This window comes from Phasianus colchicus, chromosome 6 (genome assembly GCF_987193195.1).
Source record: "Phasianus colchicus chromosome 6, bPhaCol1.hap1.1, whole genome shotgun sequence".
Lineage (NCBI taxonomy): Eukaryota > Metazoa > Chordata > Aves > Galliformes > Phasianidae > Phasianus > Phasianus colchicus.
The window spans coordinates 20,638,914-20,656,312 of record NC_143441.1 but is presented as its reverse complement, the minus strand read 5'-3'; the positions used below and the strand labels follow the sequence as shown (position 1 = coordinate 20,656,312).

Sequence of the window (17,399 nt, the reverse complement as noted above, 5' to 3'; positions counted from 1 at the left end):
TCTAATAAAAAAACTTTGTAATACAAATTATATTTCCCTTTCCTCTCCATATGTGCATATGTTTCTGCATGTGCATTTGTATCTGTCATTCATGTATCATATTGAATATGTGGTAGCCTTCTGAGTTCTGTGCACTCCAGAGTGAGGGCATTACACATGTTGATGGGCCCACTGGAGGGCCACCAAGCTGATCAGGGATGGTGTATGGTATACAAAGAGGCTTTCTTCAGCCTGGAGAAGGGAAAGCTACAACGGGACCTTACTGCTCTCACAGGGTACTGACAGAGTCAGACATCTCAGAAAATTATGGTGACAAGAAATGCTACAACAGATGCCAACTGGAACATAGGAAATGCCAGTTAACTATTAGGAAAATCTTTTTCACCGAGAGGGTGGTCAAAAATTAGAGAAGTGCCCAGGGAGGCTGGAGAATCTGTCCTTGGAGGTATCCAGAATGGGGCTGAATAGGGCTGTGAGCAACCTACTCTGGCAAGACCTGCTCCTGTGGGGGGAGTGGGCTAGCCAGAGAACCTCAATCTCCTGTCATTCTGTGATTTTTGTGCTTTTGATGATGGATTACATTTTGCTCTGATCAGCTTTTAAGCCTGAGTAATTAGGCAGTTCTATACATTGCCTTTTCCTGAAAGGGTTTTTAAAAGTCTCAAAAAAATAAAAAGAGGATTATGATTCTCTGCACAATAAAACTGACCCAGGGAAAATCGCGAGCAATAGTTTACAACATATCATGTGGAATTACTGTTTTTTAAAGTCTAGTTAGGAGTTGCAGCTGCTAAAAGGATAGCTAATAGTCTGTTTTCAAGAAAGGTGGTGGTGTCCTGTCATTAACCAGGTGAAGGCTTCTTTCCTAAAGTACTGTTTTCCCTCTAAAAATCTGGTTTTCCAGTGGAAAAGCCGGCCTATGGAATTTTATTTCAGATGTCTGCTGAAATAGTACATTCAATATACTTCACATTCCTTAAGTGTTGTTCATGCCTGTAGCCCCTGGAAACCACAGGAGCTTTCATCACTGTATGGCCTAAGAATATCAGTTTAAACGTTTTGTAAGCATAGATTCTTGCCCTTTGTATTTTCACTGTAAGTAGCAGTTAAAACTAAAATCCTGGTAGGCTTTCTAAACAAGTAAGACTGTTTCCTGTTGCATGTGCATCTCTGAATGAGATTCTCCATTATGGAATCTGGACTGTAAGTGTATTGAATAATGCCCTGTTGATCTTAACTATTTACCAAAAGGCTGCACTGAATTTCATAGAACGGTACATCTTATCCACCTTCTTTCTTCATTGAGGAATGACAGCATGACTGAAGCAAAATCTGCAGCTTACTGTAGATAAGCTATCTAACTCACAGAATTGTAGAATTGCTCAGGTTGGAAAAGACCATCAAGATCATCGAGTCCAATTGCAGCTTAACCGTACTACCCTAACTCTAACAACCCACAGCTAAATCATGTCCTGAGTGCTAAATCGTGTCCCTGCTCATTCAGAGCAGACAAGGCCAACAGGGGCTTGAAGCCTCTGTTGTAGAGCATACTTCACACTCTTTAGATCTTGGTGTTTTTTGACTTGGTTTTGTTTTTGTAGAAGTTTAAATACGGTCTGTTTTTTCATTTCTCACTCTAACTCTGCTAGAATCTCCGTTAGAGTCACAGGGAAGCACTGCATTTTTTATTTTTTTCCACACTCTATGAGGAGTCTAAGTTGTCTGACATAAGTGTTTGTTCAGTTCCAGTTTTCATTGTTATGCAATTCCATGCAAGGAATAATGTCTGAAGATGATGTTTTGTAAGATATGCAGCTGTAGAAGAAATTGTTATAAAGTATGACTTAGTCCTCTGATACAAGTCACACAACTCAATGACTCGTTTACCATGCCTTTGTATATTAAATATAAGATTGAATTGTCCCTACAGGCAAAATACTTGCCTTAATTCTCACAGAAATTAAAATTATTAAATGGTGAGGGAGAGCATAGTGCATTCTTTGACCGTTATCTGAGGGCTTTTGTTAATGAGTTATATGGAGCTCGAGGGCTGTACATGGATAAGTGGTTGCACTACAAATTGAGCAATGATTTTTTTCAGCAGGATCTTGCACAGATTCTTCTTCTTTTTTTTTTTTTACTAACAAAACTCCCTGAGATATGGTTTAAGGGATAAAATCTTCATGAATGAGGGTCTTTAAGGAGCTTTGAAGTCAGAGATTATGCAGAGTGGACAAATAGTATATCAAATAATATAATTGAATGATAAAATGAGTTGGAAGGGACCCACAAGGATCACTGAGTCCAATCCCTGGCTCTGCACAGGAACACCTAAACTCTATGTCTGAGAGCGCTATCTGAATAGTCCTTGAGCTATGACAGGGAGTATAGGACACAGCACAACTTCTTTTTTTTCTTTGACAACACCAGTACACTAATAATTACCATACTAAACAAAGCTGAACTCGTACTATCTATACATAGGAATTTGGGGGCTGCTGTGATTGTCCAGAAGTAAAGCAGCAATGATGTGGTACTTTCAGGTTGCACTTATCCAACTACAAACGATGTAGGCAATAACACCTGACAATATAAAAATCACTGAAATGTTAAACTTTCAAAATCAAATTTCCTAATTCATTAAATGTCAAAAGGCTGCAACAAACTTCAGTCATTCCATGCTTTTTATCTTGTGGTTTATGAATGTATGAACGATTGCAAAAAAAAATATTCCCCGTCTTCCTTATGCATACAGTGAAGCAAGCAAAAGATGCTGAAAACAAACTTTGACTGTTTTCCTGTTAACTTAGATGCAAAGTGAAACAATCATAGAGTTGCTGCAAAAGATGGTCCTGAAATTTCTTTTCAAGAAACTTTGGTGGTTCTTTGACTGAAATATATAAAAACATCTTCTCTATGTTACTTTGTATAATAGCTTTGTGTCAGAATTAGGAAAGAAGCAGATCTCTTGGAGCCAGTCCAGTTCCTCAGACAGTATTATTTTTTGCCCAATACAATAAATAGATTACAGAAAAAATATTTTGTGATAGTCTGTTTTCTGCTATACACAGAGGGTCAGAGTTAATTCTGACATTTTTAGTATTTATTACACAGGCAACTTAACTTAATTACCATTGTTTTGACTCCAGCAAAATTATGAGCAACTAAAAGCAGAAATTTGAAACAGAATATTAGTGTTGTGTATAAGCTTGTTTGTCACAGCCATACAAGAAAAAATAAATACAGAAGTATTCAATCTAACTGTTCTGTTAGTAAACCATACTTGCTGTCCAACAGATATCCTATAACTTACCTGGATCCAATCTTAGTCCATTTCCTGAGCTAAAGCATGATCAGCTAGGAAGTGACCAAATGCCAGCCCTTTCTGAAGCTTTCCTTTTCCCCCATCCCTTTGGATGGAGGATTAAAGGTGGTGATATTTTTTTTCTGTATTGCTTGAGAGAGATCTCTGTGGATCCTTCCCATTTCAGAACTGCTCTGAGTAAAAACAGACTCCTTATGTCCTCCATTACCCTGGAATAGCTACAACTAATTGAATGTACAGTTTTTCCTTAATTCCATCAGGCACATCATGGTGATATCTACTGAAATTCTGGATTGTCTGGTATAGATCATATGAATGGAGGTCAGCAACACTGCACTCTCAGTTGCATTGCATTCTGAAATATTCTTTGTCAAATTTGACTTCTAATCAAGCTATGATATAGCTAATGAAATGAAGGCTATTGATTTAGAACTTGATACAACAAGGAAAAATCCAGCCTTACACTGCTCTTTCAGTATGAGCAAGCTCACTGTTAGATCTCTCTAGGTAACAGATGTCATCATATGGTATGATGAGGATACTTCCCACTTGAGAACCCTTCCAAATAATTTGTCTGCAGATTTTGATGGTAGTGCAGTCACTGCCATAAACTGAAAATATCTGTACAGTTCAGAGCATGTTACTCCATATTATAATCTGTCTAGAAGTGTGAACTAATGGCAGGTAATGTAGGTTTTAATCTCACTAAAAGGCTTTTATTTTTTAATTTTGTTTTCTTTTTTGGAATTAGATCTCTTCCCTCTGAAGTCAGTGGAAATCTCTGGTGAATTAAAGAAGAACTTAAACTGAATGTTTAGCATAGGCATGTTTCTTTTTTAATGTATATCTTTAAGATTAAAAAGGGTAATAATCTTAAGAGAATGTGAAAGACAGTGGAGTAAACATTAGAAAATGGGAGCCTTTGAATTGAAATTTTTCAGATTACTCAAATACATTTGCAATAAATTATGTAGCACATTGAAAATATGATTGGGAGGTTTTGTAATACTTTAACGTAGAGAACATAGCCACATTTAATGAAAGATGAACATGAAGAGTCTGCATTTGGTAGAAGTAGCATCTGTTTTAGGCTTTTCTAATCAAGGACACTGGAAATAGCTAAGCACAGATCTACCTACTTCTTTCAGGTTGTAAATTGTGCCCTCTTTATTCTCTGCATCAGAGTATTGATTTCCTTCTGGAGCTTCAGGCCAGATTGCCTTAGTAAGAGAGCTGCAGGTCAAGGCTGTTTCTCCAAGCGAAGCAGCAGTGGTGACTGACATGTTCTCTTCTGCAGTTCCCCAAATCTGGATGCCCTGTAAGAACTTGAAGTGTGAAAGGGCTCAGGTGTGAAAGAAAGCAAGAAGGTGCTAAAAATTTCCAGCGTGCTGGTTGACTAGTCCTCTAGCTGTAAAGCAGGTATGGGTAAATGCAAGATCTGCTGAAATAAGGGAGTGTTTTAAGATGGTCTTCAAGAAGACCACAGTACTGTCTGTAAAGGAAGACTCTGAAAACAGCATGTCTCAGCCAGGTACATCTCACTGCTGCAAGAAATCCCTTCACAGCCAGTTTCCTCCCAAACAGCGAGGTTCCTGTGTGTGAATACAGGCTTGGCATACCACCTTAGCTCTGATTTCAGTGTTGGTGAGTACTTTGAAGTCTCTGTCATGAGACCAGCGACTTAATTGTCACTTTGCTTGCCAGTGCCTGCAGAGAGGCTATGCTGTGTGGGAGCAAAGATGTGTGTCAGTTGTTCCCATGAATAACCAGAGGATCTCCAAATATCCATGACCTTTGATAAAACACTGTTCAGCTACTAGAAATTCCACAGTCTTCAACTGGAACAAGTAGAATTCTCGTCATGCTCTTAACTTCTACTCTTCTGCATAAAACACTTGATTTCCCAAATGAGGTTTTCGTGAAGAGATGGGACACCTTCCCTTTTTTTCCCTTCTGCATTTAATCATTTCATCATCCATTATGTAGTCTATCTGCCCTCTTGTGGTTTCCTTTTTGATCTTTCCACTTTTACTTTGCATTTTTCAGAGACTTCTTGACTATTTTATGTTTCCTGTACTCTGTGGGATGAGCTCACAGATCAAGTTTCACCTCGCTGTGTGTTTTCCTAGTCTAACTAATTCTGATATCCACTTTTAGCATTATACAAGACTGGAAATTAGTGGCAGCTGTGGAAAGAAATCCAGTGTAATGGTCAGTTCTCAGAAATTTTCCCACTTGTTCTAACAATTGGAGCTGAAAGTCTTTTCTCCTCATTTAAAAAATTCCCTGTTTCCAGTGGATTTTGAGGTGTTTTCCATCTGAATCGTCTTGTATGGAGAATAGAAAATAGGTGTTGAGAGGCAGTTCTGGGCAGGGTGAAAGTGTGGAATTAGAGAAAGATGCTATCAGAAGTAGAGCGTTTGGCTAAGGTATAGAATTAATTATCTCTTAGCCTGCTGAGCACTGTATTCCATGCAGTAACATTATTAATATCAATAGGGATATTTGTTTAAAAAGAAGCCCTTTTGAGAGGGGAGGGATTGCAATCATGTTGACAAATCAGGCCCTGTAGGGCAATAGGCTTTGTGTGCCTGTTTGTATTGTCCATGATTGTATCATGCGAAGCAGGAATGCTCATGGTGCCTGTGTTGTGATACAGAAGTGTATTCTTCCTCGTTGTCCTGTGTTCATCAAACAGTAATTACTGAATTTCAAGCACTGCCATCATCACAGAGGGATGTACTTGAGAGGAAAAGTACTTCCCAATGTATTGCTCTCTGGTCTGACTTAAGGGTCGCTGTAAGGAAATCAAGGATTTGACTTCTGTTTGTGGTTTTGACCTTTGAAGATGCTTTTCAGATCTTTTGTCCAAGATTGTGTAGCTGAATGTGTGCGGGAGGCAGCTGACAGGAGGAAGTCACAAGGGATGAGTTCTCTCAGTGGTTCTCTTCCAAATACTGTTTTGTACAAGTTGTCTTAAGACCACCGATCTCCCTGAGTTGTGTGCTAGAGTTTGCTGAATGACAGACTTAACAAATTTGGCATTTATTTTCTTCCTATGTCAGTTTCCAGGAGTGTCTCACTGTGACATGCTTCTAAATCCCACATCCTACAGAAGTAGGTACAGAAGTGCAGTGCTTGAAACCTCTCCCATTCTTTGTGGCTGCTATGTGATTCACATTTGTGACCCCGTATTTCACTTGATGAGAATTGCTAATTGATGAGAAGGTATTTGTCAAAGGTTCCCACAACAGAGTGCACAAAGTGAGAGAAATAAGAATGGACTATTGCTGCGTTTTGGTACTACTTAGCTTGGAAATAAGAACTGAATATCATGTATAAAAGTACTCTATAGGCATTTATAAGGTCAAATGAACTTTGAAAATTGAGGAAGCTGAAAGGTGCTTCTGGGAAGCCAAAGGGTGTACCTATACAGAGAGCTGCAGACAGACAAAGCATGCTCATCACAAACTCTGTTTGGTGGCTGCAAGCCAGCTGGGAGCAAGGGCAGAAACAGCAATTGGAGCATAGTCCTTGGAACTGGCTAACATGCCTTCTGCCCTGGGCAGTGCTTGTTCCAATAGGTATTTGTTTCCTTTCATAAATTCCTCAGTTTCATTTGCTGTCTCACAGCTACTGAAAGATAAATTTTCACCATTCGCTACTGTACTGCACATCCAAAGCCTTTCCTTCCCCCTCAGGACTTGTAGTAAATGTAGTTAAAATGTAAGTCAGACTTATTTAAGGCTGTGACAGAGAGCAGAATTGCAAGAGCTCTTCACTACTGATCCCTTGCACAATGAATATTGGTCTGGCTCACTAAACACACCTCAAAATGTTTGATGATGGAAGGATAGTATGCCTTCATTGGTGTAGGAGGTTTGCTTATTATAGAGTTTCCCACTTGCCAGATTATTTATGTGCTGAATTGCAACTTGATGCAGAAGAACTTCTGAAGACAGAGCCATAAGAAAGGAATAATTGGCTTGTATTTGTATTTATCCCTTGCTCCATTAGAAAAGTTAAGTTCTTTTCAGCATGACAGATTCCTTAAGAGCTGATGCTTGGCCTTCTAGGGGTGAACATACATTTCAAAGCCAGCTTAACCTTAGTAAATTAAGTGTCTGCTACCTGTGATTGTTTATTGTTCCTGACAAGGTTGAGTTCCAGAAAGAGAGCACGTAATTGTTACTCTTGCCCTTCTTCCCCAAAGCAAAAATAAACTTATGGCATCATAGTGATACACTCTTCTAAATGAAGTTCCTTTGGCTTGATCTATGAAGTGCAACCAATTTTATCTGTGGACAGATGCTCCAGTTTTGTAGGTATAGGGAAAGAAGCATTATCTGTGGAACAAGCAAACAAAACTAATCTTGTTTTGGGCCTTGTTTGAGAGCTTCTGGACTTGGACTGTTGGCTGAGTTAAAACCTTTGCTGGCAGTAAGTCATTTCTGCACCCTTCTGCTGGAGGCTGTGCTGCTGTTGGTTTGTGTCTGTTGAATCAAGCTGAGTTCTCATTGCAGCCTTCCAGTACCTAAAGAGAGCCTAAAACAGGAGGGGAGTCAACTCTTTACAAGGATAGATAATGGAAGGACAAGGGTATTAAGTTGAGGAAGACTTAGGTTGGATATCAGGGGGAAGCTCTTTACCAAGAGAGTGGTGAGGTGCTGGAACAGGCTGCCCAGAGAGGCTATGGATGTCCTGTCCCTAGAAGTGTTCAAGGCCAGGCTGGATGGGGCCCTGGGCTGCCTGGCCTAGTATTAGGTATGAAGGTTGGTGGCCGTGCAAGTGGTGGGGGGGTTGGAACCTGATGATCCTTCAGGTCCCTTCCAATCCAAGCCATTCTATGAAAACCAAACCATCCTATTCTGCAGACTTTCAGAACTTAATTGTTCTTGTTCTTTTATCTTAAAGCTTAATTGCTTCCATTAGAAATAGGGCATAGAAGGAACCAAAATAGAACAATTTTATTTCCTCGATCTGTTTTGAAAACCTTTAGAGCTCAATTTTTTGGAAGGAAAAGTGTTTTTTTTTTTTTTCTTTCTGTTTATTTCAGGACAGTTTTATGTCTCACGTTTTGGCTGCAAATACAATACCTGTTGGTTTTTTAAGCTTTTTCTAAAAGTAATTTTACATTTAACTGGAATATTAGAAGCCTGCAGATATTTCAGCATTCATGAGAAGAGATTTGGTCAGCAAAAGCTACTGAATGTCACCCAAAAGTCACAGTCATATTTAAAAATTTGGGGTTCAATTTTGTGTTGAGGTAACCAGCGCAGTTCTGACTTCTATGTAAACTCAGCAGTGGCTGCTGCTGTAAGCCACAGTTTTCACGTGGCTTCTGTGAAATGTGGCACTTCATTTTTTCCAGGCAAAAGTGATTTGTAGTAACATTTGAAAGTCCATTGGCTAGGCCTGTGGTTCTGCAGATTAGATAATACTTAAATTTAGTTACTGAAAGGTTAGCTTGTCTAAGTCATTGCACAGGAGTAAATTAGAATTCCAGGTTCAGGAGGTTTTATTTTATATAAAAGATACCTAAGTTAAAAAAAAAAAAAAAAAAGTGGGGAAATTTATTTTTCTTAATTGTTCTTGTTACAATATATGAAAAATAAAAGGCTTTTCAATTTATGCTACATCTTTGGTTATCAGCTGTAGTATTTCTGGTTTAAGCAGATGTAATATTTGTCCTGCTGTTTATTGTACTTGTAAATGATGTAATAAATATTATGACATCATAATTTGATAATTAAATGGATTGGAGTTACATTCTTGCTGCTTACATGACTGCTGATACAAATGATCTATGATTTTTTCATACAGAAATGGTTGTATTTAGTAAGCTATGTGACATAACAAGTGTCAGAACTCAGAACTGGCTTTTTCAGATGATCATAGATAAATCAGAATCATCAGATTATTACAGAATTTATATAATTTTCTAATTGAGGAAGCCTTGCTCTTGTAAGACATAAGCATGGGAACAAGAAGTTCTGTTTGAGAACTCAGGCTGAAGTACACCTGGAGTTTAGCTGACCTTGAGATAGGAAATCCAAAACCAGCCTCACCTCTAACAGCTGTGACAACTCATAAGTATCTCCAAAACAATCAGGCCCCATCTCATTTATACTATGGGTATCAGAGCAAAATTAGTATTTTTATAATGGTGAAGTTAAAACTGGAGAACTGTATGTCAGCTTTCATCACCTTGGACTGTTAAGAATTATAAAGCCTGTATCACCTGTTAGCCTGAACTACTATCACTACCTTTGGCACAAACGTGAAAATGTACAGCAAAAGACCTTTAAATTTAGCTGGCATCTAGTCTATGTTAAATTTTTGTACTTTAAATTCACTCATGTAAGAACTTACATTAACCAAATGCTGAAAAATGCCATTATTTTTAGGAGGGCATGGACTACAACAGTGCTCATATTGAGTGTAATTTGATGCTTGATGTAATTATTTATTTACTTATTTATTGAGATTTAAATACATCTTGAAGAAAATGATCCAAAGAGACATAGCTTGAAACAAAGTCTATTCTCTTCTGGGAGTTTTGTGTTGGTTCTAATAGAGGTGCTAGTAGTTAAGAGGAGCTGGGCAGCATAGTGGAGCATTCTACCTGTGGACTGAATTCAGCTTGCACTGAGACAGATGCAAGTGTCTCTGCCTTTGTGACCTTTAATAAAAATAGAAGCCTTTTCCATTTATTTGAGACACTTTCTAACTCCTAGTATTTCTCAGAAGCTCATTTTTTCACGTCACCTTCCACTAACCTTTCTATTCTAAGTTGCTAATTTCTCCTAGAACCTATACTGAGGGACAAAGTGGGACCTTCTGGACTTCTCATTCTAATGGGCTGATCAAATTATTATAATCACTAATATTTCCAGTGCAGTTCTGCAACGTTTATCCGGATGATCCTGGAACAGCTCCAAAAGGTTGACAAGGAAACAAACTGTTGAGTCTGTTTTTGATAAGTTTCAGAACAGTGGTATATTTAAACAATGTATTTTCACTGAGATAATTTTTAAAGCTTGCCGTTTGGAGTTACATATTGTGGACTTCCAAAGTCAGTGGATCTGCATTTCTCTGGTATCTGGTTTTCATGGCCCGTGTAGTATTTTGTGGGTTTTTTTTTCTTTCTATTGAGAGACTTAAGATGTTGGCAGTGGGAATTCTTCCAAGTATGTTAAAAAAAAGTGAGTAATACTATTGAAAGGTGCTATTGCACCTCCTTACCCAACTGAAGAATAACATCCCTGGAGCTCTGACATTGCTGTTTCATCATTGATGTTTTGTTCTTCCAAATGATCAGAATATTAAAAAGACGTTTATCCCAAATCCAAATGTGGGAAACATCCCCTTACATTGTTGCCTCACAGGCTAGGCTGGTGCAGCCCCTGGAGTGCTGGTAGAAGAAAAGCTTAATGCGAGCTGCAGCGTGCTCTTGTAGCCTGGAAGGCCAAATGCATCCTGGACTGCATTAGAAGTGGGGTTGCCAGCAGGGCTGGAAGTGGATTGTCCCTCTCTGCCCTTGTGAGGCTCCATTTGCAGTAGTGCATACAGGTCTGGAGCTGCTGGCATGAGGAAGGTGTGAGCCGCTTGTGAGTGTCCTTATCTTTGAGCTCACCTTATTTACAGGCAGACACAGTGCTTGCAACTTTGTATTAAGTTGAGTAAATCCGTAAGACCCTGTGAAAAGTTTAAAACCACTGAAAGTTTAAAGCAAACTAAGGAATAGCAGAGAGCCAAGATCGTGTTAATACTGGTGTATGCAGCTCTCTTCAGGGGAAAAAATCCTGAAAGGAAACATGGCAGCTAACTGTCTCAGCACAGGAATCAAATCCTGAATGTACTTCATGAAAGCTCCACCCTTTCATCATGGTGTGAGGTTGGGTCATGACTAAAGTAGACTGGGAAGGGAGAGTATTCCTTGTGCTATCCTAAGACGAACCATTATAAAGCCTTGCCTTCAGAGTGAGGAGGAGGAAGAAACCTCTGCCTTGTGAAAAGCAACAAAACAGCTTGTATTTTGCTCTTGTAGTAAATTTGGTCATGCTGTGAGTGCAGCAGAACAAATCTGATATGACCCTACTGGAGTCTTCAGTCTTCAGAACACCAGCTGAGGACTCTCTCCAGCTGCTACATTCACACAAAGCAGCAGTATAAATGAGATCTTCAGTGCTGCCACTCATCAAACCCTCTGAAGAAGCTTCTGTCCTCTCTGAATTCTAGGGAGCACAACCATTAGTTGCTATTGAGTATTATATTTTTAATGTTTACAGCTGTAAATGCCACAATTTTGAATAGGTAAGGACAAGTGGAATAATAAAAATCAAAACAGCTACACCAAAGATGTCTTGTTTTTTGTAGGCATGCATGTTTTCTCTATTCACTGTTCTGCAATTAGAGGAGGCTGATCCACCTCTTTCAATCTTAGACTGACTTCAGATTATTTTCTATGTTGTCTAGAAGATCTGTCTCCCTTGGCCAGTCTTTGCTCAGTAATAAATTCAGTCAGCAAAATGCCATCTCAGAACCAGATTTGGAGCTGAGTAAGAAGGGGCGAACTGGAAGCGTTCCTGGGAGAAAGGACAAAGAAGCTGTGTTCTAACTCAACAGTTTCCTCTTGCATCCACTTTAACACTATTATCTCCCTCCCCTTGTCTTTTCCTGTGCTCACAGATCCCTGAGTTGCCAAATCACTTTGGTTTGGAATGGGTGGATGTTCTTGTGTGGGCACACCTCATTTTTTTCAGAAATATGTCAATGTCTTAGTGCTATGTAATTCATTATTCTGTTTTCCAGAATCAGCACATGCACAAATCAGTGTGGTCAAAGAGTAGACATCACAGTAGAGTGTTGGATACCTCTGTCATCAGCTCTGCCACCACAGTAAGTATGACTGAATTTCCAACGTTATTCACAAATGGTGCATTAACACAGGGCATTTCATTATAGAAAGGGACAGATGTTGACATCTCCACAGAGGAGAGGATCAAGTCTGGATGAAGATCTTGATTTGCAAGCCTTTCAAATAGGAGGCAAGGTGGAACTGTACTACTATTCAGGCCAAGCAGCTTCAAATCACTGCAGATATGTGTCTAAACACAGATGGTTCCCAATTTCCTGCTCTTTCTGTACCCAGAAACATTACAAGCTGATGTTCTAGGCATGAGAGAATTGTTGGCCACCATTTGGAAACCATAGAAGGAAATTCTACCTGAAAAATCTTTGGTTTTACTGTATTTATCTTTTACCCTCCTACATCAGAGATAATTGAATATCTATACTCCCTTCTCACATGAGATGTCACAAAAAGTTGAAAGAGCATGCATAGCTCATGGCTGAGTGCAGATGCGATTCATTGTATTTTCTTGAAGTTACTGCTTGTTAAATCACTTTACATCTAACAAAGTATTTCTAAAACAAAGCAGGCATTGTAGTGCATTTTAACAGCATTGCAAAATTTATGCAGAGATCTTGGTCATGTATGTTCACTACTGTGCATTTGAGTCAGACTAAGCAGTATGCCCAAGAGATAATGGCCTTCAAAACTGAGCATATAAATCCTTAGTGGTCTGCTCAGTACTTGTCACACCTTTTCTGGGAATTGATGTTTCTTTAATAAAGTAAGTCCATGGACTGGTCTTGAATATCAAATATAGTAGTGGTTTTAAATCTCCTAAGTTTGCCATCTGAATTAGCCCAGTTAGAAATTACATTTCCCACTCCCCTTTAAAAATGTCTAAAAGAAGGTTTCCGCTACAGTTAGCGGGATCTCCTGTAATAGCCTAGTCTTCTGCAGTGGAAAGATGGAGAGAAGGCACAAGGCAGACCCGGGGTCTCCAGGCCCATGTGCTGTCCTCTTGGCCACATACAGCACCATGCAGAAACATCAACAACATTTGTCTGAGTTGTCAGAGGTATGTCCTAAACTGAACACCATGGTGTTCCTGAAAAAACACCAAGTGCTTGGCCTTGAATTTTGCTAGGAGTAATGAACTGGGAAGCATAGACAAGGCTGCTGGAACTTCTCGGTTTCTGTGGTGAAAGCACATCCCACTGCCTTGTGGGACTGACTGGGTGGTTGTCCTCCTCTTGATTTCATGCAGGAATTTGACAGAGGGAATTGAAAAAGTAAAGTTTACTTCAGTGGGGTAAATATGAGAAGAAAATTAACTATAGTTTAAAGAACCATCACGATCTTTAAAGAGCTTGTCTAAGATGTTGTAAGAAAAATCTAATGATTTAAGAAGTCATTTAAGAATAATTTAAAAATGAATGTTTAACTTGGGGAAAAGTAGTGAAAGAAAAAAAAGGGAGAATTTAAATTTGCTAAAACTAAAATATAGGAAGTCTTGAGAAAGTAAATGTTCTTTATCAAAATTCAATCTTAATTTTAATCCTTTGGCCATCAGTGTAAAGTACCATGCGGTCTTCTGAATGTAAAATTACCTCCTGCTGCAGAGATCTTCAGAATCGTAATGTGCAGTCCAGCTATGCTCGTGTGCCACAAGCTGTCAAAATACTGATGAGGGATACTGACCCTGAGATCCCTGATTGGAAAAAAATGTTACCACTAAATGGCTGTGCTATAAATAGTTAAAGCTGACTATATTTCTGCAGGGAGGCTCTTGCTGGCTCTCCGTGAGCTGCCTTTGAACAACGTTTCACACAAGGTGCTCTCCTGCTCCCATGCCAAGAAGCAAGGAGCCTGGGGGCCTCCGAGGGCCACCAGAAGAAGTTGCCACCGGGTGTAGTGGAAAATGTCTTGGCTGCTATTACTGGAGAGAATTTATTACCCAATAATAAACAGCTATTCACAGCTATTCCAGAGAAAGTTGCCTATAGTGTTGTCAGAAAGTCAGTACTATTGTTTTCCCAGGTGTTTTACAAAGTTAAGGGTTTAATAAACAAGCTGCAATGAGATTTGGTTTCTTTTAAGGGAAACTCATTTGTTAAAGGCATGCCTTTTAATGGTGTGCATTAAATTAAAAAAATATATCTAGAAATAACACCAAACTATTAAGTGTATGACTGCCAAAGCCCAGAACAATTGCTGTCATCTTAGGTTAATTTCTGTTGTACTTCCCCTCCTCCCATTTCAACGCCACATAAATCCAGAATGGGATCTAACATGGGATGAGGCACGCACAGTTCTTACGTGCTCTAAACTTGTGTTATTAATCTTTCTTGGGAGTGAAGTTGTTTCTGTATTGAGTGTTGAGGAAAAGAAAAGTTTCTCCTGCTGCTGAGTTCATGCCCTTTATATATCCCATGCACCGCAGTTAGAATTTTACACAGATGGGAATGGAGGACCCTAGAGAGTCTGGGTAGATGTGTGAGACACCAGATCAGGACTCGAATAGCCTTGTTAAGATCTGAGCTTTATTACAGCCTTTATTTGCTACACCGGGCAAGGCACTGAGTGTGCTTCTATCTGGAGGTATAATTGCAGCTTGAGTTTGCTTACGTGGTTAACTGTAAACTAGCTCAAGCAGTCATAGCTATTGAGAATGGCAGCACAGACTTCAGAGCACTGGCAAGACCCCTTAGGGTCTGTGGACAGATGGTCAGTAAATGATGTGTAATTTAAGTACACCACAAGCCATGCAACCTAGTTTAAAGTTCTGATCTGGTGCAGCTGTAATTTGAAAAGGCAGTGGATTCCACCATTTGTTGCTGCAGTTCCCAATTGTGTTAAGGAAACATAAATATTATTCTTGTCCAAGCTTTTGTCTGTCTTGTCTACTTAAATAGTGACCTCTTCATTACAGCAAATCTCTACTATTTTATGTTTATAGAGCAAATAAGGCTTGCATTTTCACTGTGATTTGGAACACTTATTGAAGTTATGGAGTCACCTCTAGTCTACATCTGAGAGTATATTGTTTCATGAGTCTGTTGCATGAAGCTTTCAATAGGATATATAGCTGAACACCCTTCTGCATGGAAATGCTCTGGACAAGGGAAAACCACCCTCATGTTTCTCAGGATCACCAGGCAGGAAATCTTGGCTGCCCACTGTTACAACTCTTGCCTAAATGAAATGGAGTTCAATGAACCAGATGAAGTCTGATTTTTAAGCCTTTGGCTGTAAATGGAAGTCTCTGTGCCATCATTAGTCAGTGCCTTTTCAATGTGGAGTGCTGTAACCCAGAAAATCAGTGGTGGAATTCTGTAGCAGCCAAGGTAAATCCTCTTGCAAAACTCTCAGCTTGCAAGTGCAAGGCTGAGCCCTATGTATGGGAGGATATACGGCTACACTGCACAAGAGTGAAACATGGACATTTTGCAGTACAGCCTCACTTCTGATTCCCGGACCAACTCTGAATTCTGTGGTGTTCATGGTTGTAAACTGCAGATGCCCTTTGTTAACAAAACAATATATCTGGTAGGGTGTTGTACTTGGACCAAACTAAAATTCCAGCAAAAGTGAGGTTTCTTCTGTGCTCTTTGCTGTTCTTCTTTGTATAGCTCTAAAATAGTGTTTTGAACTTCAGGAAATGCATGCAGACAATCATTTAACATGAGAAAGACTCTGCTCTGTTTTTATTTGTGTAAAGTTTGTATGTCCATAAAACCAACCTCCCCTCCATCAGCTGCCAGTGACCATGGTTTTCTTTTCTAAACCTCTCTACTAAGGTAACCTTACCAGACAGGAGCCTTTCCAGGTAGCTCAGTAGATGTGACTACCAAATCACATAGGGAAGGTTCCTTTTGTCTGGGCAATGCCCTCTTGTCAACAGCAGTGCAACAAGTGGCAGTATTTGAAAGGCTGTTCTTGCAGGATTCTAAGTATGAATGAAAGTGGTGGTGCCTCTTCATTTTCTTCTCTTTTTAGCTGCATTCAATGGAGATTTTAAGGAAAAACAGCACAGGGTGATAATGTGACTAAAAAAAAAAGCACTGAAGGCTTGGAGCATGACCAATTCTGCTGGAATTTGGTGTGTTAGGATTTCTGGAGGGCGCTTTTGAGGGAAGAGAAATTTTACAGCGGTTGTGTATATGGAGTGAATAGGTAGGTAGAATTCTTCACGAGTGCTATTTTCCTTCTGTTAAACCCTCCTTCAAGAGTCTGTTCTCTTATCACTCCACATGAATTCCCCCATCTCATCCTTCCACCACAGAAGCTTACCTTAAATATTTGTTGCTATTGTCTCATTTTATATTGCCTTCTCAAGAAGGAAAAAACAGTGCTATCTCTTCCAAGTCCTTATTTTATTAAAACCCTGAAAATTAATTTTTTACTTTCTTCTACTACCCTCAAATTACACAAAACACTCATCATTTCTGAGAAGGACCCTTGCAGCTCTCCACCTTCATCTCTTTCCTCCTTTGGTAGCTTGGTTTTTCTACCCAAAGAAAGGAAATGGAAGCATTGGCTGCATTTTACAGTGAAAAAGTGAGCAACGCAATTAACAGTTTTCATTAGAAGTTGTATATTTAAAATAAAAAATGTGTGCTGTTCTGAAGAGATCTTAGTTGCATACCAGTTCAGGTTATTTTTACATATTGTTAATTCCAACAATACATAAAGAAGTAAAATGTTTCCATTTCAACTACTTATGAGAAGGATTCAAAATGATTAGTGGGATAAGTCCTGTGACACAGTGAAATGTACTGTTCAGTAGGTTATCATGTTGTAACTATGCCATTGCAAACGGTTGCCTATAGCTAGGAATAGAAATCTGTGTGGGCCACAGCTTATGGTAGATGGGCAATGACAAAAGATCTGACTTTACAACTGATCATTTGTGTTGCAAATGATTTGGAACAGTCTCAGACTTGGACAGGCATAGGTCAGACTGAAAGAGCCAGTGTCCACCCATGGCTGCACTTTTTGTTGAAAGGACTGGCGTGCACATAGATTTAATAAAATGTTTCTGATGAAGCTGCTATGCAAAGCAATGAAAAATTTGCCAGGTACAACACATATCAGCTTTATGCAAAAGCTCAAGCCCTTGAATAGATTTAGGATTTGTGGGTATCTAAAGTCAGCACAGCTGCTTGTGTCAGCATCAGCCTTGGCTTGCTCACTGTTGTTGCTCTGTAAATGCAGTAC

General features: G+C 39.3%; 1 long non-coding RNA gene across 5 annotated transcripts in view; it reads left to right on the top strand.

The window, feature by feature from the left end:
• Nucleotides 1-17,399, top strand: part of LOC116227072 (uncharacterized) — a 67,001-nt gene that overhangs the window by 13,185 nt on the left and 36,417 nt on the right. For all 5 annotated transcript variants that reach the window (XR_016467738.1, XR_016467736.1, XR_016467737.1 and 2 more), the window contains exon 2: nt 12,140-12,226. This is a non-coding gene — a long non-coding RNA (uncharacterized LOC116227072). The remainder of the gene's footprint in view (nt 1-12,139; nt 12,227-17,399) is intronic.